Here is a 20,340-nt window from a genome sequence, read left to right as displayed (position 1 = left end):
ATGAAGTTTTTCCTTATTCCTCTCAAATTACTGTGGATTTTACTACTTTGCATTTATGTGGTTTTATTGTTATTATATGTATATCCACATTTCTTATAAATGTATGTTAATATTTGTAGTTTCTTCATTAGAATTGAAGGTATATGTTATTAGAGATTGTTAAATTTTTGTTTGGTTTCTCTAGCCTTTAGCTTTGTGCAGGTATACAGTAGGCACTTAATAAATATTGACAGAAGAAAGAAGCAATAGTTGTCCAGTTCAGTGTATTTATAGCTAATTGAATATTGCTTCCAAGTTATGGAAATAGGTCAGCCCCAACATGGGACAAGGGCTATTGTGTTAAAGGGCTTGGTCTTTTGCCCTATGGCAGTTAATCACTTTATTAATAATTTAGATGAAGACATTCTTATAAGCTCCATATATTATAAAATGTCTGAATTAATCATGACTATATTGGATGAAAGAATAAAAGTAATATGAGAACATTTAGTCCAACTCTAGTAATATTTATGGAGCAACTTCAATATGCAAGTTAAAATGTTCACACCTTTGGAGTGATTCAAAGATGAATAAAAAATTATATTTCCCCTCAAGGACTTTATGGCCAAAGAGGGAAGAAATAAGATATTGTAAATGGAAATTAAATGAGTTATTTATGAAGTTCCTACTATATCTCAGGCATTATGCCTGGTCATTCCAACATAAAGAATAAATTACTTTAATCTCTTATTGAACTTACATATGAATGCTTAAGATAACATATAGAAATAGATGTATGCATATATATATATATACACATAGAGAGGGAGAAGAGTATCAAATTAATATATAACAAATGAAGGTTTATTTGTATACATACATACATACACACACACACACACACACATATATATATATGGAGAGAGAGACAACTTAGTTAAATATAAAACAATTATTGTATTTATTGATTAGCTACTATGTATCATGTCATGCACGTTTTTAAGTGCTGGAAATAAAATTACAAACATAAAGAGAACAATTACACTCAAGGAGCTTATGTTCTTCTGAGTGAAAACAATATATACACAGAAATAAGAAAAGGGAAGGGATGGAAGATATACAAAGGCATGAGAAAGGAAGTCTAGAGAGAGAGGACTGGAGCCCAGAGAGTACAAGGAACTTTGGTAGGGAGGGAGAGCACTAGCAGCTAGTGGTGAAAGGGAAAGCTTCACTCAGAGGTTGTAGCAGTTTAATGGAAGAGTTGGGAAATGAGCTAGAATCTGGGAAAATGTACATTTCAGGTTTAAGGAAAAGCCCATTCAAAAGCAGAGAAATAACTAAAATATAGTATCAGTTCTTGGAAAAAATGAGCAAAGTGTGATGAAAGTCCAGATGAAGAGAGGTTACTTTTAGATTGTGCCAGAGAAAATGTTCAGGGTTGTAATTCAGTGACATCTGACCTTGGACCAGAATAATAGCTAGACATCTTACAGGTAGTAATGGCAGGACCTTCTATACAAAGGAAACTGAATGAGTAGTCCCAGAGGTGAGGATGTACAAAGTATGTTTGGGAAATTAAGTAGTTCATAGGTTTGGGATGTTGCTGCATTTTCTAGATCTGATGAATGTGTTATTTGGTTTTGTTTAACCATTTGTTTTTTGCTGTAATAGAAACCTCACTATTGCAGGAGATGGGGAGGAGATAGATATTTTTCAGAAATGATGAACAGAAAAACAAAAAGTACAAGTAATTTTAAAAGTGAGTAGTCTAGGGACTTCCGGGTAAGCATGGCAGCAAGCTAAAGGAGGCTTACTTACTCTCTCCAACACACCAATGAGGACTACCACAAAAGACTTAAGAATCATTTTCAGAGGAGCAGAAGAGTTGTTAAAATGGGGCACATCATTGAAGGTGCATGGGATTGGGACTTTTCCAATCTATAAGAGGGACTTTTCCAATCTATAAGAGGGTGAAAGGGCTTCCACCCAAACACAGCCGATCCACGCTCCTCCACCCCACCTACAGAGCCAGAGCCAGAGCACACCAAGATGAATGAGCAAGGGGGGGGCCCACTGAAGTAAGGGGCACCTATAGTCCTTGGGAGCTGACTAGGACAGCAGGGGACCCATCCCTGAAGGCAGCCTGGCAGAAAACCCCAGTGTGCGAGAGAGCGCAGACCTTAGGTGCCCAGAGCCAGCATGCATGCCAGAGCCAGGGAGTGAGTGAGGAGTGCTCCTGGAGAAAACAGGGGACACTTCTGGGTCCTTGGGAGCTGATTAGGACCCCCTGGGGACTTACCCCTAAAAACTGCTAGACCAGAGACCCAAACAGGCAGGAAAGAACAGAACCTGAGTGGCCCTGGGAGGGAGGCACCAAGAAGAGCTGCAAAGGACTGAGGAGAATCGAAAGCCTACCTCAGGCAAAATCCTTGCTCCCTAACTCCATACACAGAGAAACTGCCCAGATTTCTGACTAAAGAGGGAAGGGAAAACATCCAGAAAAATGGCTGATCATGCACAGGAGGCTGAAAATCCCTCCAAAAAATCTAAACAGAAAGATTTCCAAGTATTTGTAAGGAAAAGACCAGAACTAAGTGGTAAGGTTGATATCCAAACACAAAGATCAAGAGAAACATGAAAAGTTAAATATGAAAGAGAGGGAAAAGGAGAAAAATGTTTTTTTTTCTTTTATTAAAATTCAAACTCTCTTCTTTAAGTGCTACAATTAGATCAAATTATATATATTAATACATGGGGAAAATGCTACTTGTAACTCTCAAAAATGTTTTCATTATTATAGTAAATAGAACAACCATTCATAGGAAAAGATTGGGGCATTAAAGGATATAAAATGATATGAAAAAAGGGGTGAGGGAGAATCGATGATGGTACTAAGAGATACCTGAAGAAATAAAATATATAGAATAATCTTTTTCACACAAAGATATGCATGGGAAGGGGGGGGGGAGAATACTCTTATAAGAGGGAGAGGAAGAGAGTGCTAATAGGTAATACTTGAATATTACTCTCAGTGAAATCAACTCTGAGAGGGAAGACCATCTAGATCCATTGGGATCTTGAAGTCTATCTTATCCTACATGGTAAGGAAGAAGGAAAAACTAAGGGAGGTAGAGGAAAGGGAGCACAAAAAAGGGAGGGAAGGAGAGGGAGGAGGGAATTTAACAGACCCTAAAAAAATAAGAAGGGAACAAAAAGGGAGGGGCCAGAAAGGGAAACATATCAATGGAGGGGAATAGGGTGATTGACTAAAAGCAAACCACTGGTTCAAAAGGATATAGCAAAAGAAGGAAGGTCAGAACTAGGAGAGGATATCAAAATTCTAGGGAACTCAAAAGTGACAATCATAACTTTGAACGTGAATGGGATGAACTCACCCATAAAACGTAGATGAATAGGAGAGTGGATTAGAATCCAGAATCCTACCATATATTGTATACAAGAAACACACATGAGGAGAGTAGATACTCAAAAGGTCAGAATTAAAGGGTGGAACAAGACCTATTAGGCCTCAACTGACAGAAAGAAGGCAAGAGATGCTATCATGATATCTGACAAAGCCAAAGTAAAAATAGACCTGATTAAAAGGGATAGGGAAGGTAAATACATCCTGATAAAAGAGAGTATAGATAATGAGGAAATATCACTAAGCAACATGTATGCAGCAAATGGTATAGCATCCAAATTTCTAATGTAGAAACTAGGAGAATTGAAGGAGGAAATAGATAATAAAACTATACTAATGGGAGACCTGAACCTAACACTATCAAATTTAGATAAATCAAATAAAAAAATAAATAAGAAAGAGGTAAAAAAGGTGAATGAAATCTTAGAAAAATTAGAGTTAGTAAATATATGGAGTTAAATAAATAGGGACAAAAAGCAAAACACCTTCTTTTCAGCAGCACATGGAACATTCACAAAGATTGACCATATACTAGGTCATAAAAACATGGTATACAACTGTAGAAAAGCAGAAATAACAAATGCAACCTTTTCAGATCATAAGGCAATAAAAATAATGATCAGTAAGGGTACATGGAGAGCCAAATCAAAAATTAATTGGAAATGAAATAATATGATATTCCAAAATTGACTAGTCAGTGAACAAATCATAGAAACAATTAATAACTTCATTGAAGAATTGACAATGATGAAACATCCTTTAAAACTCTATGGGATGTAGCCAAAGCAGTACTCAGAGGAAAATTCATATCCTTGAATTCATATATTAACAAATTAGGAAGGGCAGAGATCAATGAATTGGACATGAAAATCAAAAAACTTGAAACCGAGCAAATTAAAAAACTCCAGAAGAAAACCAAATTAGAGATCTTAAAAATTGAGGGAGAAATTAACAAAATCAAAAGTGATAGAACTATTGAACTAATAAATAAGACTAGAAGCTGATACTTTGAAAAAACAAAATAGACAAAATATTGGTCAATCTAATAAAAAAGAGGAAAGAAGAAAATCAAATTAACAGTATTAGGGATGAATAGGGAGAACTCACCTCCAATAAAGGGGAAATTAAGGCAATCATTAAAAACAATTTTGCCCAATTATATGGCAACAAATATGCCAATCTAGGTGATATGGATGAATATTTACAAAAATATAAATTACCTAGATTAACAGAAAAAGAAATAGAAATCTTAAATAATCCCATATCAGAAAAAGAAATTGAACAGGCCATCAAATAACTCCCCCCACCAAAATCCCCAGGACCTGACAGATTCACAAGTGAATTCCATCAAACATTCAAAGAATGGCTAATCCAAATATTATACAAACTATTTGACATAATAAGAAAGAGGGAGTTCTACCAAATTCATTTTATGACACAAACTTGGTACTGATCCCAAATCCAGGCAGGCCAAAAACGGAGAAAGAAAACTACAAACCAATCATCTTAATGAATATAGATGCAAAAATCTTAAACAGGATACTAGCAAAAAGACTCCAGCAAGTGATCAGGAGGGTTATTCACTTTGATCTGGTGGGATTTATACCAGGAATGCAAGGATAGTTCAATATCAGGAAAAACATCCACATAACTGACTATAACAACAAGCAAACCAACAAAAATCACATGATTATCTCAAAAGAGGCAGAAAAAGCCCTTGACAAAAGTACAACATCCATTCCTATTGAAAACACTAGAAAGTATAGAAATGGAAGAGTCTTTCCTAAAAATAATAAACAGTATCTATCTAAAACCATCAGCAAACATCATCTGCATTAGGGATAAACTAGATGCATTCCCAATAAGATCAGTAGTGAAACAAGGATGCCCCTTATCACCTTTATTATTCAATATTGTACTAGAAACACTAGCAGTAGCAATTAGAGAAGAAAAAGAAATGGAGGGTATTAAAATTGGCAATGTGGAGAACAAGCTATCACTCTTTGTGGATGATATGATGGTCTACTTAATGAATCCTAGAGAATCAACTAAAAATCTAGTTGAAATAATCAACAACTTTAGAAAAGTATCAGGATACAAAATAAACCCACATAAGTCATCAGCATTTCTATATATCTCCAATACATCTCAGCAGCAGGAATTAGAAAGAGAAATTCCATTGAAAATCACCTTAAACAATATAAAATACTTAGGAATCTATCTGTCAAGACAAACACAGGAATTATATGAACACAACCACAAAACACTTTCCACAGAACTAAAACTAGATTTGAGCAATTGGAAAAACATCAACTGCTCCTGGGTAGGATGAGTTATTATAATAAAAATGACTATCCTACCCAAACTTATATATCTTATTTAGTGCCCTACCCATTGAACTTCCAAAAAATTTTTTTTTAATGAACTAGAAAAATACATAACAAAGTTCATTTGGAAGAACAAAAGATCAAGGATAACCAGGGAAATCATGAAAAAAAAATACAAAGGAAGGTGGCCTTGCAGTCCCAGATCTCGAACTATATTATAAAGCAGTGGTCATCAAAACAATTTGGTACTGGCTAAGAGACAGAAAGGAGGATCAGTGGAATAGACTTGGAGTAAATAACCTCAGCAAGACAGTCTATGACAAACCCAAAGATCCCATCTTTTGGGACAAAAATCCACTATTTGGTAAAAACTCCTGGGAAAATTGGAAGACAGTATGGGAGAGATTAGGTTTGGATCAACCCCTCACACCCTACACCAAGATAAATTCAGAATGGATGAATGACTTGAACGTACAGAAGGAAACAATAAGTAAATTATGTGAACACAGAATAGTATATATGTCAGAGCTTTGGGAAGGGAAATATTTTAAAACCAAGCATGACTTAGAAAGAGCCACAAAATATAAAATAAATAATTTTGACTATATTATATTAAAAAGTTTTTGTACAAGCAAAACCTATGTAATTAAAGTCAGAAGGATAGCAACAAATTGGGAAATAATCTTCATAACAAAAACCTCTGACAAAGCTTTAATTACTTAAATTTACAAAGAGCTAAATCAATTGGACAAAACAAATCAAGCCATTCTCCAGTTGATAAATGGGCAAGGGACATGACTAGGCAGTTTTCAGTTAAAGAAATCAATATTATTAATAAGCACATGAAAAAGTGTTCTAAATCTCTGATAATCAGAGACATGCAAATCAAAACAACTCTGAGGTACCACCTCACACCTAGCAGATTGGCAAACATGACAGCTATGGAAATTAATGAATACTGGAGGGGATGTGGCAAAGTTTGGACATTAATGCACTGCTAGTGGCGTTGTGAATTGATCCAACCATCCTGGAGGGCAATTTGGAACTATGCCCAAAGAGCGATAAAAGACTGTCTACCCTTTGACCCAGCCATAGCACTTCTGGGTTTGTACCCCAAAGAGATAATAAGGAAAAAGACTTGTACAAGAATATTCATAACTGCCCTATTTGTGGTGGCAAAAACCTAGAAAATGAGGGGATGCCCTTCAATTGGGGAAATGGCTGAATAAATTGTGGTATATGTTGGTGATGGAATACTATTGTGCTCAAAGGAATAATCAAGTGGAGGAATTCCATGGGGACTGGAACAACCTCCAAGAAGTGATGCAGAGTGAAAGGAGCAGAACCAGGAAAACATTATACACAGAGACTGATACACTGTGGTACAATCGAAGGTAATGGACCTCCTCATTAGTGTCAATGAAATGTCTATGAACAACCTGCAGGGATCTATGAGAAAAAACACTATCATCAAGCGGAGGGCAAATGGTGGGAACAAAAGCACCGAAGAAAGGCAATTGCTTGAGTTCAAGGGCCCAGGGGATATGATTGGGGATATAGACTCTAAATGAACATCCTAGTGCAAATACCAACAACATGGAAATGGTTTCGGATCAAGGACCCTTGTGATGCCCAGTGGAATCATGCATTGGCTATGGGAGGGGTGTCAGAAAGGGAGGGAGGAAAGGAAAATGATATGTGTATTCAATGAATAATGTTTGAAATTGACCAAATAAAATAATGTCTAAAATGAAAAAAAATAAAAGTGAGTAGTTTATGTAACCTGACTGGCAAGACTGGTTTTCTAAGTCCAGATATGGCCCATAGGGATATTTATGTACTGTTCAGTGGCTCCCATTTTTAGATGATTTTGATACCACTCCTATGAAAGCTAAGAATGCATGAAGAAAATGATAAGTAGTAGAGAGGTGTTTCAAAAGTTTAAAGGACCTTGACTTTCTTATCACAAATAAATTTTTGAATACCATTGCATTCATTTTAAGAATAATTTTATTAAAAAAGAATAATTTTATTTTCTGTTATTTAGAACTTAATAGACAGAAACAGATAAACAATTCTATAGCAAAAAAAAAACATTAACAATAGAATTGAATATGAAACTAGAAATCTCTATTTCATTGCACTTTTAAAAGTATATAATAAAACAACTTCATAGCTATCTTGCTATTAGGAGTCTCGTTAAGGGTATCCTTTTTCTTCATTGCATTATTTTATTATAGTTTATTTTATTCAACCCCCTCTGAAGCTTCCCAAAATTAGAAGGCATCATCAAGAAAAATATATATCTTATGTGTTTTGTGTTTCTACCTCTTGGTTCACTCTCTGAAGGTAAATATTCACAAATTATTCTTTGAAAATAAAATCTATAGCTGTATGCAGTGTTCCTTTGGTTTTACTCATTACACTCTTCATTATCCCATGTAATTTTTTCCAAGGTTTAAAAAATTAATCTGCTAATTGTTTCTTACAATGCAGTGGTATTATCATAGTTATATTACCAAAATTTGTTTAGCTATTTCCCATTTGATGGACAACCCATCAATTTTCAGTTCTTTGCTACTATAAAGAGAGATACTATAAATATTTTGGAACTTATAGATCTTTTCTGTTTTCCTCTTCTCCTTGGGAAATATATACAGAAATGATATTTCTGGGTCCTAAGGATAAACATAGTCATATAGTTCTCTGGGGATAATTCCAAACTCCTATCCAAAATTCCAGTTTTTAGTTCCACAGTGTATTGGTGGCCCCACTTTCTGATTTCACCTATAACACTTGTCAGTTTGCCCTATTGTCATTTTACCCAATCTAATGGGTGTGAGATGGTACCTTAGAATTGTTTTGATTTGCATTTTCCAAATTGATATTGATTTAGAACATTTTTCATATATCCATGTGTCTCTGATTTGTTCATCCCAAAACTGTGTTCCTATCTTTTGTTCACTTTTCAGTTGGTTCTTTTCCTTATAAGTTTAACAGTTCTCTACATATTTTAGATGTGAAATCTTTATCCAAGGGACTATTGACATTTTTTCACCATTTTCTGCTTTCCTTCTAATCTTGGAAATATTTGTTTAATTTTTATAAAAACTTTTCATTTTAATGTACTCAAAGTTATCCATTTCACATCTCACAATGCCCTCTATCTCTTGTTTACCCATATCTTATCTCTTATATATCATCTCATATCAATAAATCTGATAGGGAATGTGTTCCTTGTTCTCATTTTCTTATGATATATCATTTTATTTCTAGATCATGTATCCATTTTGATCTTAGTGAATGGTGTAACATATTGGTCTATACTTAGCATCTGCCAAACTATTTTCCAGTTTTCCCAACAAGGTCAGAGTACTAAACTCCACATGCAGCTTTCTATAACTATTCTAAATAATTCCTTAATTAGTACTTAAGATTAAGGAGGGTCTGTAGGTACAGGAACAAGGCCAAAAGAAGTCTCACAACTGATGTCCTCTTGGGTCCGGAGAAATCCCAGTAGAAAATCACCAGCAGCACACAGAATCACACAGGAAAAGGGAGGAGAGAATTGGCTCAACTCATACAGTCTACCTGTAGAGTGTATCCAACCTCAACAGCTTCCCAGAAGCTGTACCCTTGTTTGAAGGAAAGTCCCAGTGTCCTGACAGCTTAAAATTCTTCTTCTCTAGAGAGCAGCTCCACCATCTCCCTACTCTTCTCCAGATAAAACCAACTGTCTGCAGGAACTGCCTTCTCAGAGCTCTGGAATCTTGGCCCTGTTTCTGTCCTGTAGGATTTCCTGCTTTGTAGCAAAGCTAATTTTATAATCTTATAATCCTTACAACATCAGATATTTACTTGCTTTGTGACCCTAGGCAAGTCATTTAAACTCTATTTGCTTCAATTTCCTCAACTGTAAACTGGAGATAACAGTGACTACCCATCTTATAGGACTATTATGAAGATAAAATAAGTTGAGATTCATTGAAGAGCTTAGGATAGTGAGCATAATAGATACTTAATAAAGATCTATGTCCTTTCTCCCTATTTAATCTGTCTCCCTCAATTTCCTCATCTCATAACAATAGCACTTATTTTACAGGATTATTATGAGGATAAAATAAGCTAATATTTATATTTTATAAACTTTAAAGTATGAAACAAATGCATGCTATTATTATAATTATTACACAGATTAAAATGTGGTTCTGAAAAGAATATATGTAAATGTGAAAATTACAGAACATATAACTAGCTATGACTACAAGTGGAGAGGTTTTGTTTATGTTACGGTGGTGGATATTTTAAGGGTATCCAGAGACTGAGATGTCTGCCATATGCTAGTTATAATTCAAAGGAAAACTTGTTATATTATCAGGTAATTTCTATTCCAACAACAAAAAAGCTTTGTGGAATTGAGAAATGAGCATCAGACATTAGAGTCAAATAATTAAGTTTGATTCTAGGTTCTTCAAAAAACCATCTATATTACGTTGGGTAAGTCACTTTGCTTTTTGAGATCTCATCATTTTGACCTATAAAAGAGAGAGAATGTTGACCTCATAGCTCTCTCCAACCACTAAATGAAGCATAATTTAATATATATTGCTCACAGTATGTTAAGATTAATCTGAGGAACCTAAAAACAAACACTATCAACATGAATATGATTTTAAAGATGGTAGTTTTATTTTATAGTGTTTTATACTAGAGTTTATAATTCCAGGCATCAGCATAGCATTAAGTATTACAGTCCCACTGAGATTTATTTTTGGTGCTGAAACTTGCCATCAGATGTGTGCTAATTTAGTATTTGTGTGAAATAACAGATACTTAGCTCAATTTGTACCATGTATCTGAGACATCATTTATTTAATGAAGGGGAGGAAAAGCCACTATAATTGCTTCTACTGTGCCTTTCCAAACACATTCTTCCTTATTCATATGAGGAAGAGATGAATCTCCTCCATGGTGCAACTAAATCCATTATTTCTTAAAACCCTCAGTAGAAATCTGGGACTCTTGGCTACACTTGTATTGGCTTGAGGACATATTGGCTAGTCCACCATGTTCAATACTTTCTGAAAGAAGGCATAAACCCTTTGTTACACAAGATGTGATAGAAGAGACCATAACTAATAATGTGACATACAATGGTCCAATGTAGGTAAGTAGAAGAAAACGGGTCAACATTAGAAAAATCAACAAAACTCACATTCTGTTAAAGTCTTTAAGACAGCGGATCACCAAAAGTGGATTGTATTTTGCTTCTACTTCAAGTCAGTGAAGTAAGTTTAAAAAAATCAAAATCCCTAATACGTTAGATATGGAAATAGCAAGATCAGTCAGTGTTGTGACTACTTTATTTGGGAGAAATGATCAAGTTGCATCCTGACTAATTTCCAAAGAACTTTAATATTTTAGAATTATCAGCTTGGGGGTGGAGGGGATTAAGTGACACGGCACCAAAAATGTTTCATTATAATAGTATATAAAGCAGTTAAGTGGCACAATGGATAAAGTGCAAAATGTGAATAAGATGAATAGGACATGATTGGAAAATGGTTGAACAATAACAGTACAGAAGATGATCTGGAATAATTCTGTGCCTATTCTGTGATTTCTTTCCCAACCTCTGTGACAATGTATGTCTTTTTGTGTCAAAGTGTCTTTTTTTACAGTTATATACCTTCCAAACTATAGGAAATTTCAAGCTTTAAAAAAGTAAGTCTAAATTAGTATTTATCACTTGAAAAACTAGTCTAAACTGGTCAGTCAATAAAGAGAAACAAGTAAAAATATCCCCAATATACCATGTCAAACCCCAGAATCAGAATTCCATCTCTATGGTCTAAGAAAACCAAAGAATTTGAGAGCTGGGACTATCTAGACCAACACACAGAAACAGGGAAGAAAGTACCTTATAAACTTTTCATTTTTATCTCACAATAATCCTATGAAATACTTTTATAATCATCATTTTATAGTTGAAGAAACTAAGTAAGACAGGGATGAGTAGGGGAATTGACAGTCATAAAATCAGTGTCTGACAATGGATTTGAACTTATTTTCCTGATTCCTGGACCAGAGGTCTATTCACTGTATTGCATAGCCACTGAAATATCTAAGAGAAATGGCAATCTAGTATCTATTATTTGGGGTATTTTATCAAAGTTAGCAACAATAAAAATAAAAGTTTTCTCTGATTAAATTTTTTTAGAATGCCATTATTTATTATTGTAAGAGAAAACCATGAAATAAATTTGAAACTGTCTGATTTCCAGACATCAGGAATTTTGGTATGTTATTTTAAGGCAATATTAATATTAACAACATTATTAAATAACACCTTAAAGGCTACAAAATACTTTGCAGATAGCATCTTACTTTATCTTCACAACAAACCCATATGTGGACAAATATTATTATTATCCAGACTTTATAAATGGGATAGACAAGTTAAATGATTTGTCCATAGTCATATAGAAAATAAGTGTCTGAAATATATTTGAACTCAACTCTTCCATATTTCAAGATTATTTCTCTATCTACTGCATCACTTTAAATTGTCTTATTCGATTCAGGCCAGTAAATTTCAATCATATCGGTCTCTCTGTGTCTCCATCTAGGGTTTTCTGTTTTTTATCTTTATTTTTAAAAATTAATTAATTAATTAATTTAGATTTTTTTTCCATGATTACATGAATCATGTTCTTCCCTCCCCTCCTCCATCCCTCCCTCCGGTAGCCAACGAGCAGTTCCACTGGGTTTTACAAGTATCATTGATCAAGACCTATTTCCATATTATTAATATTTATGATAGAGTGATCCTTTAGAGTCTACATCCCCAATCATATCTCCATCAAACCATGTGATCAAGGAAATTTTTTTTCTTTGTGTTTCTACTCCCATAGTTCTTTCTCTGGATGTTGATAGTGATTGAGGGTTTTCTTGACAAAGATACTGGAGTGGTTTGCCATTTCCTTCTCCAGCTCATTTTATAAATGAAGAAACTGAGGAAACCAGGGTTAAGTGACTTGCCAAAGGTCACATACCTAGTAAGTTTCTGAGGTCAGATTTTAATTCATGAAGAGAAGTCTTCCTGACTTCATTCTCAGTTCTCTATATACTTTGCTATTTAGCTACCCTGGTACCTTATACTCTAATACAATGTAATTCAGATTGATAAATATAAGGAAGGAATTTTATGACACAAGATTAAGTTGAAAAAGGAAGATCAGTACAAATGTAGAATATTCTAACTAATTTCTTTTTAAATGGAAACAAATTATTGATCCAGGTACTGAAGAAGTAACTGAAAAAATATATTATTTTGAAGAAGGGACTGTTTTGTGATTTTGGTACAGCGAGTTAGGAGTGAGGAATTTCCTTCAACAGTGCAGACTAGTGGCTGCTCTCTAACTTTACTGCCACAGATCTGAGTTCACATTTTTTGCAATGAAATTCATATACTGAAATGTAAATAATCACCAAGTAACATTAGTTTGTAATGAAATATTTTAATAATAATAATAATTATTATATCTGTATCAGATAATAAATTGTTTCTACAAATGAATCTTATTATCTTTCTTTTGGAGAACTAGTCCTAGTTTATGCTTCCATTTTGTCATTTTGATATGCCCAATAACTAAAATCAGAAGGGAAACAACAAATTGGGAAAAAATCTTCAGAGAAACCTCTGACAAAGGTTTAATTACTCAAATTTATAAAGAGCTAAATCAATTGTACAAAAAATCAAGCCATTCTCCAATTGATAAATGGGCAAGGGACACAGATAGGCAGTTCTCAGATAAAGAAATCAAAACTATTAACAAGCACATGAAGAAGTGTTCTAAATCTCTTATAATCAGAGAGATGCAAATCAAAACAACTCTGAGGTATCACCTCACACCTAGCAGATTGGCTAACATGATAGCAAAGGAAAGTAATGAATGCTGGAGGGGATGTGGCAAAGTAGGGACATTAATTCATTGCTGGTGGAGTTGTGAACTGATCCAACCATTCTGGAGGGCAATTTGGAACTATGCCCAAAGGGCGATAAAAGACTGTCTGCCCTTTGATCCAGCCATAGCACTGCTGGGTCTGTACCCCAAAGAGATAAAAAGGAAAAAGATTTGTGCAAGAATATTCATAGCTGCACTCTTTGTGGTAGCCAAAAATTGGAAAATGAGGGGATACTCTTCAATTGAGGAATGGCTGAGCAAATTGTGGTATATGTTGGTGATGGAATACTATTGTGCTCAAAGGAATAATAAAGTGGAGGAATTCCATGGAGACTGACCTCCAGGAAGTGATGCAGAGTGAAAGGAGCAGAACCAGGAGAACATTGTACACAGAGACTAATACTCTGTGGTATAATCAAACGTAATGGATTTCTCCATTAGTGGCGGTGTAATGTCCCTGGATAATCTGCAGGGATCTAGGAGAAAAAACACTATCCATAAACAGAGGACAAACTGTGGGAGTAGAAACACCAATGAAAAGCAACTGCCTGACTACAGCGGTTGAGGGGACATGACAGAGGAGAGACTCTAAACGAACACTCTAATGCAAACACTAACAACATGGCAATGGGTTCAAATCAAGAACACATGTGATACCCAGTGGAATCACGCATCGGCTATGGGGGATGGGGGGAGGAAAAGAAAATGATCTTTGTCTTTAATGAATAATGCTTGGAAATGATCAAATAAAATATTATAAAATTGATATGCCCAATAAAAATTTTCAAATTTTGAGGATAAATGAATGAAGTTTCCAAAACTGTCATTTGTAGGTGGTGAAAACTATTTTAAAGCAGTCGTTTTTATAATCTACATGTAATTAAATACAGATTCACATCAAATCTGGTATTTTCATAAAAATGACCAATCTTTTCAAGGTAGGAAAATGTTTATTACTTCTTTTCAATTCCATCTGACAATTATCATCCAACCTGAACTTGGGACATTTAAGAAGCTCTGTGTGGTTTCTCCTGTTACTACAATAATAGCACAATAACTATAAATATCTTAACATCCTGACTTTATATTTTAAGGTGACATTTTCTCTACAACTATAGTAGGAGACATGTACATGCACACTTACATATAACCACTGCTCAGGATAAATTAGCTTTGCCATTCCATTGGGAGAGCCCCTTTGATAGAATTGCACCTCATGAAACATTTTTCTTCACCAGGAGTTTTAACTGTTACCTTAGATTCCCACTTTTCACGCACTGTTTGATTTATTTTATGGCTTTCTAAACCCAGTGCAATAATGAAATAGCTTCATGGTTGTTAAAGGCTGAGTAGCTACTGTACTGAGATAAAATGCTATAGCTAGGGATGTACTTCAGTATTCTAATCAGATACTGAGTTTATATTTAGTATGTATGAAAGGCAAGGTACTGGAATATTTAGTGAGAAGACATCTGTAGTCAACAAGGAAAGAAGTGCTAAGTAAAGCATTGTGGGATTTGTTTTGTTGTTTTGCATGTGGAGTTACATGGAACCCACAAAGCAGCTTTGTAAAGAATGAGTTTCCATTGGCGATCCAATGACATAGACTCTGATCTGGGTCCCATTGATACTGACTTATGAAACAAACCCTGTTACCCACCTCCTTTTCTCCCTTCCTTTCTCTTTATTATTTGGGCATATCTTATAGGTCTGATTTTTAATGTTCTTTCCCCCCAAATCCCCAGTCAGACAGCAAGAAGGCACTCTGGGGTTTGAAGTCAGTAAGACCTGAGTCCAGGGGTATGTTGGAAAATGTTTAACAATCAGTTCTCCAAAAATAAATAAATGTATGCATAGTGTACTCTAAAATTCAATCTGTTATTGATTTTTCCTTTTTTCCCTTTCTTAAGTTCAGATAATCAGCAAGAAAATAAATCAAGCCCTGATTTGTAATATTTGCCTATTTCTGAAGTGCAAAAAGTTCAGATCAATAATTAATCAATTAGCTACTATAAGCTGGTATATTACTAAATTCATTCTGACTTAGACACTTGCTTATTGTGTGTCACAATCTAAATCTCATCTTCAAGTTTTTCAATGGTAAAATGGGGATAATAAGAGTACTTACCTCACAGGAATGTTGTGAAGATCAGTTGACAATACATGTGAAAAACATTGTAAACCTTAAAGTGCTATGTAATATAATTATTATCATAATAATTATTATTCATGTAATTCTCAGAACATGAACTCCTTGAGGGTAGTAACTATATATTTTTTTGTATTCCCAGTTCTTAGCACAGATCCTGGCACATAGTTAAAACTTTCTTTTAAAACCCTTATCTTCTGTCTTAGAATCATTATACTAAGTATCAACTTCAAAACAGAAGATAGCTAAGGGATAGGCATTTGGGGATTAAGTGACTTGCCCAGGCTCACATAGCTAGGAAGGATATGAGGTCACATTTGAACCTATGACTTCTGGTCTCCAGGTCTAGCTCTCTGTCCACTGTGCCAACCCATTAAAACTTTATAAATGCTTGTTGACTGGCTGTCTCCTAATAGCCTGAGAAATAGGGTCCAATGTTACAGAAAAAGGCAAAAACTGAAAAGGAGGTAAGGTAGTTGACTAGGAGTAATGGATAGCTTTTATAATTAGGAACATTACTTTTTTTATAAGAAAAGATATAAATGAATTGTTCATGAATATGAAAGCTGAAAAAAGATGTCATTTGGGGGAAGGAGAGGCAAGGTGATACCAAATAAAAGATAAACCCATTATTTTTCATCCTTTTATTATCAGATGAATTGAATTGCCCAGGTGTTATGATAGAGGGGAAAAATCAAATGATAGAAAACTTGGGTTCAAATTCTTGCTCTGAGACTTATCTATAAAGATGATGCAAAGAAGCAACTTAAGCTCTCTGGACTTCAATTTCTTCATCTTTAAAATGGGGATTAAGAAACAATAACAAAATCAAATAATCTACCTTTTATTATAATTTGAGGGAAATGTTCTGTCAACTGTTGAGTACTATAAAATGTTTGTTGTGGTTGTTTATTATTCATTATAATTTTCATGGTTCATAACTATTATTTCATAGATGTAAACAGTGCTTTCCTTCAATGAAATCAGATGGGACAATGGATAGACCAATAGGACTCACATCAAGAAAATGTGATTTTAAATCTGGTCTCAGACACTTATAAGCTATGTGACCTTGGGCAAATCACTTAACTTTAATAAAATAATTATAACACTTCCTCTCAGGGTTGTGAGATACAAATGAGGCAAAATTTGTAGAATGCTTAGCATATCAAATAGTACATAATAGGTGCTTAATAAATGCATCTTCCTTTCCTAACTCCCCTTGCCTCCATGCAGAATGGCAAGAATTTTGCACTTAGTCTTCTTTATTTGCCTGGGAAGGAATGAGATTTTAAATGGTTTGCACAGATCAAGGACGGACTTCAACATTGCTTTCTGACTCTAAGGTTGGCTCTTTCTTTATCATGCTCATATAACTTTCTGTCATTCTCTATGATTGTTATTACCATAGAAACTAAAGTGGTTGGGGGTCTTTGCCATCAGTTCTCTTATTTCCTACAATTCATGCTTCAAAAACTTTCCTTGTTTGTTTCATTTTCCACAAAGTAAGGTATTTGTCTCTAACTGAATTTACTAGAACTTAACCTTTTTCATTTGTGCTTGTGATCCCATCTTTTTTCTGTTTCTCATAGCTTTCTCCATCAAATATTTCTTCTTTTTCACTCATCTTGTATCTTTTCCACTACTTAAAATATGTTCATGTTTTCCCTATCATAAACAACCTTTCCTTTGACCCCCCCATTCATTCAAGTTATTATTCCATATCTTTCATTTCTAGAAGAATTATTTGTACTTACTGACTCTACTTTGTCCCTCTCCATTCACTATCCTACCACTCTTATGAAAGTGCTTTCAGAAAGGTCACCAATGACTTTTAAAATCATCAGATGCTCCTTTCAATAAATCATTTAAGCCACTGCAACTTTGCCACAATATGCCAGCAATGAGCAGGTATGGGTCTACCTAACTGTAGTCTGTCATTTCAGTACTTCCTGGTGCTTTCCAGGTCTGTACCACACTGTCAGATCCTCTTTTGAAACCACAGCATCATTTTTTTTCCCAGCCTCTTACCCCTTAATCCTGTGAGCAAGAGGTAGAGTGAGTCCTTTGAAGATCATGCTTCCCATTTTTCTGGGGCAGCTACACTCTTCCCCTTTACTTAAATAGGGATGTCTTTGGTATGCTTATTTCCTTCTATTAACTTTCCATCCTCTATGCTACTGCCAATATCTCTTCACAGATGAAAGAATGTCTAGTTACCTTCACTTCTCAATCACTATTTTACTTGACTTTCCTATAAGATTTAACACTATTGACTTCTCCATCATGCCTACCCTTTCTCCCTCTATTTTCTCTAATTCTATCATTTTCAGGTTATCCTCAACTTGTCTGATCATTCATTCTTGCAGTGATCACATCAAAACCAAAGTGTGTGAAGGATTCATTTTACTCCAGGAACTTCTTTACATGATTCCAAAGTCTTCTAGTCTTCTCTGCCTTGAATAGTACCTAGATCACAGTAGACATTTAGTAAATTACCCATGGTAACTTCGACTTTCAAATTATTCTTCTTTAGCTCTCTTAAATCTTAGTAGAAGTAAGATGGGCAGCATCAACATTACTCCAGATAATTTCTTTCAAGACTTTGGAGTCATCCCTGATTCCTTTCTCATTGCCTCTAGTACCCAAATATCAGACTAGCATAGCTCCTTATGATTGAAAATCCCTCAAGAAAATTTAAAAAATAATTGAGGATTAGTGTCTATGCATAGGTAGCTCAATTAGTTAAAGTATTATTTAGATTATCTTTGTAAGCCACCTCTACCTAAAATGATGTACACATATGACTCTACCAGAAAGTCCTTGTTTCAGAAATGCATACTGTTGGCCTTTTGAGGGCATCAGGGGAAATCTAGATTAAATAACTTAAATAGACATCCTACACACACACACAAGTAGTATCATCTTTATACCTAAAGGATAAAACACTTATTTTCCAAATATTTAGTTGTTTCTTCCCAATTTTGTTCTAGTTCCACTATACTTTTCTCTACTGGGTGAAAAATACATTAAATAAAATCAGCATTCTTTAATGTCTGATGAAATATAAATCAGAACTTGCCACTAGGGTGTGGCTAATTATATAGTTGCCATATAGGATAGTTTCCAAACAGCTCTTTGGCATCATGGCTTAGGGGCAGACAATGCATGCTAATTCTGGTCCAGATGATTTGAGTCCAGTTGATTGATTCTATTTAAGTGTAACAAACCAATCTACCACTGTAGGACAGCAAAAATATGATTGCCTGAAACCTCAAACATGCTGCTTCCCCTGAGACCTGAATATAAAGGAACAGCAGAGGATTCATTTGCATCAACAGACTGCCCAAAGCAATTCTCTACCATGCCCTTCCTCATCCCCTGCAGGTGTATTTTACTCCACCAAGCTATGGGAACAAGAGATTTACATATTAATGAGAAACTAAGGAAAGCAAGTAATTAGTAAGTCAGTCTACAGTTTGAAAAAAAAAATATTTGAAATGCTGTTAACTGGAAAACCAGAACAATCTAAAGCTGAATGGATTTGTCTTCATTTTCTCCTTTAACCTGGACTAAATTAATTAGAAATTAATTGATTCTTGACAACTTTAATGGATCTTGATTAACTCTGTAATTGGAAAGAAAAATCTATGGAAGTATTAGGAATCCTAATTTCTTTGTGCAGATGTGATTGATTGATTGACTAATTGATTTAATTTTTGGGGCACTCTCACAGTGAGCTGAGCAGATTTCCAGAGAAATAATATTGTCTATGCCCTATCATTTGCCCTCAGTTATTGTCATTCTATTGAAGATATGAATGGACAAGGGAATCATGAATTATCAAAGAAGGAAAGAACCTTAAGGTCACTGAATCTAGTTGTAAATATACATACAGAGCGGACCAATACACTCAAATCTAATCTATGTTCTGTGTACAATTGTGAGTGCAATCCATTCTTTTTCTTTATAGTTGAGGAAATTGAGATTAGTGACTTGTCCAATATCAAAATCAATCAATCAATCAATAGGCATTCATTAAACACCTACTATATTCTGGGCACTATGCTAAGTGCTAGGGATATAAAAAGGAGGGGGAAAAACAGTCCCTTCCTTCAAGGAGTTTACATTTGAATGAGGGAGATGGGAGATAACATGAAAATAAATTTATATAAATATATATATATATATTCATCCATATAAACTAAATAGGGTATAATTAACAGGAAAGGCACTGGAACTAAGAAAGGAGTCAAGTGGAAGTTTAAGAGGAAGAATAATACAGGAATGGGGAGCAATTGTGAGATGACATAACATTTGAGGAGGCCAAGAGGGACAGTAGAAAGAATATAGAATGTGGAGTAAAGATTTTGGTTTGATTTTTTACTATTTAATATATTTGTGTGACTTTGAGCTGATCATTTTCAATCATTTTGCTTCAAAACATCAGCTCCCTTATCTTTAAAGGGGTTATTATGCTAGGTGACATTTAAA

The 20,340-nt window shown here is 34.6% G+C and overlaps 1 protein-coding gene across 18 annotated transcripts in view; it reads right to left on the bottom strand.

Annotated features, from left to right (window-relative positions):
• The window catches only part of MAGI2 (membrane associated guanylate kinase, WW and PDZ domain containing 2), a 1,718,964-nt gene that overhangs the window by 1,018,278 nt on the left and 680,346 nt on the right, over positions 1 to 20,340 (bottom strand). The gene's annotated exons all lie outside the window — the stretch shown is intronic.

Source organism: Monodelphis domestica, chromosome 5, assembly GCF_027887165.1.
Source record: "Monodelphis domestica isolate mMonDom1 chromosome 5, mMonDom1.pri, whole genome shotgun sequence".
In the NCBI taxonomy this organism is placed as follows: domain Eukaryota; kingdom Metazoa; phylum Chordata; class Mammalia; order Didelphimorphia; family Didelphidae; genus Monodelphis; species Monodelphis domestica.
This window is presented reverse-complemented; position numbering and strand designations above follow the sequence as displayed.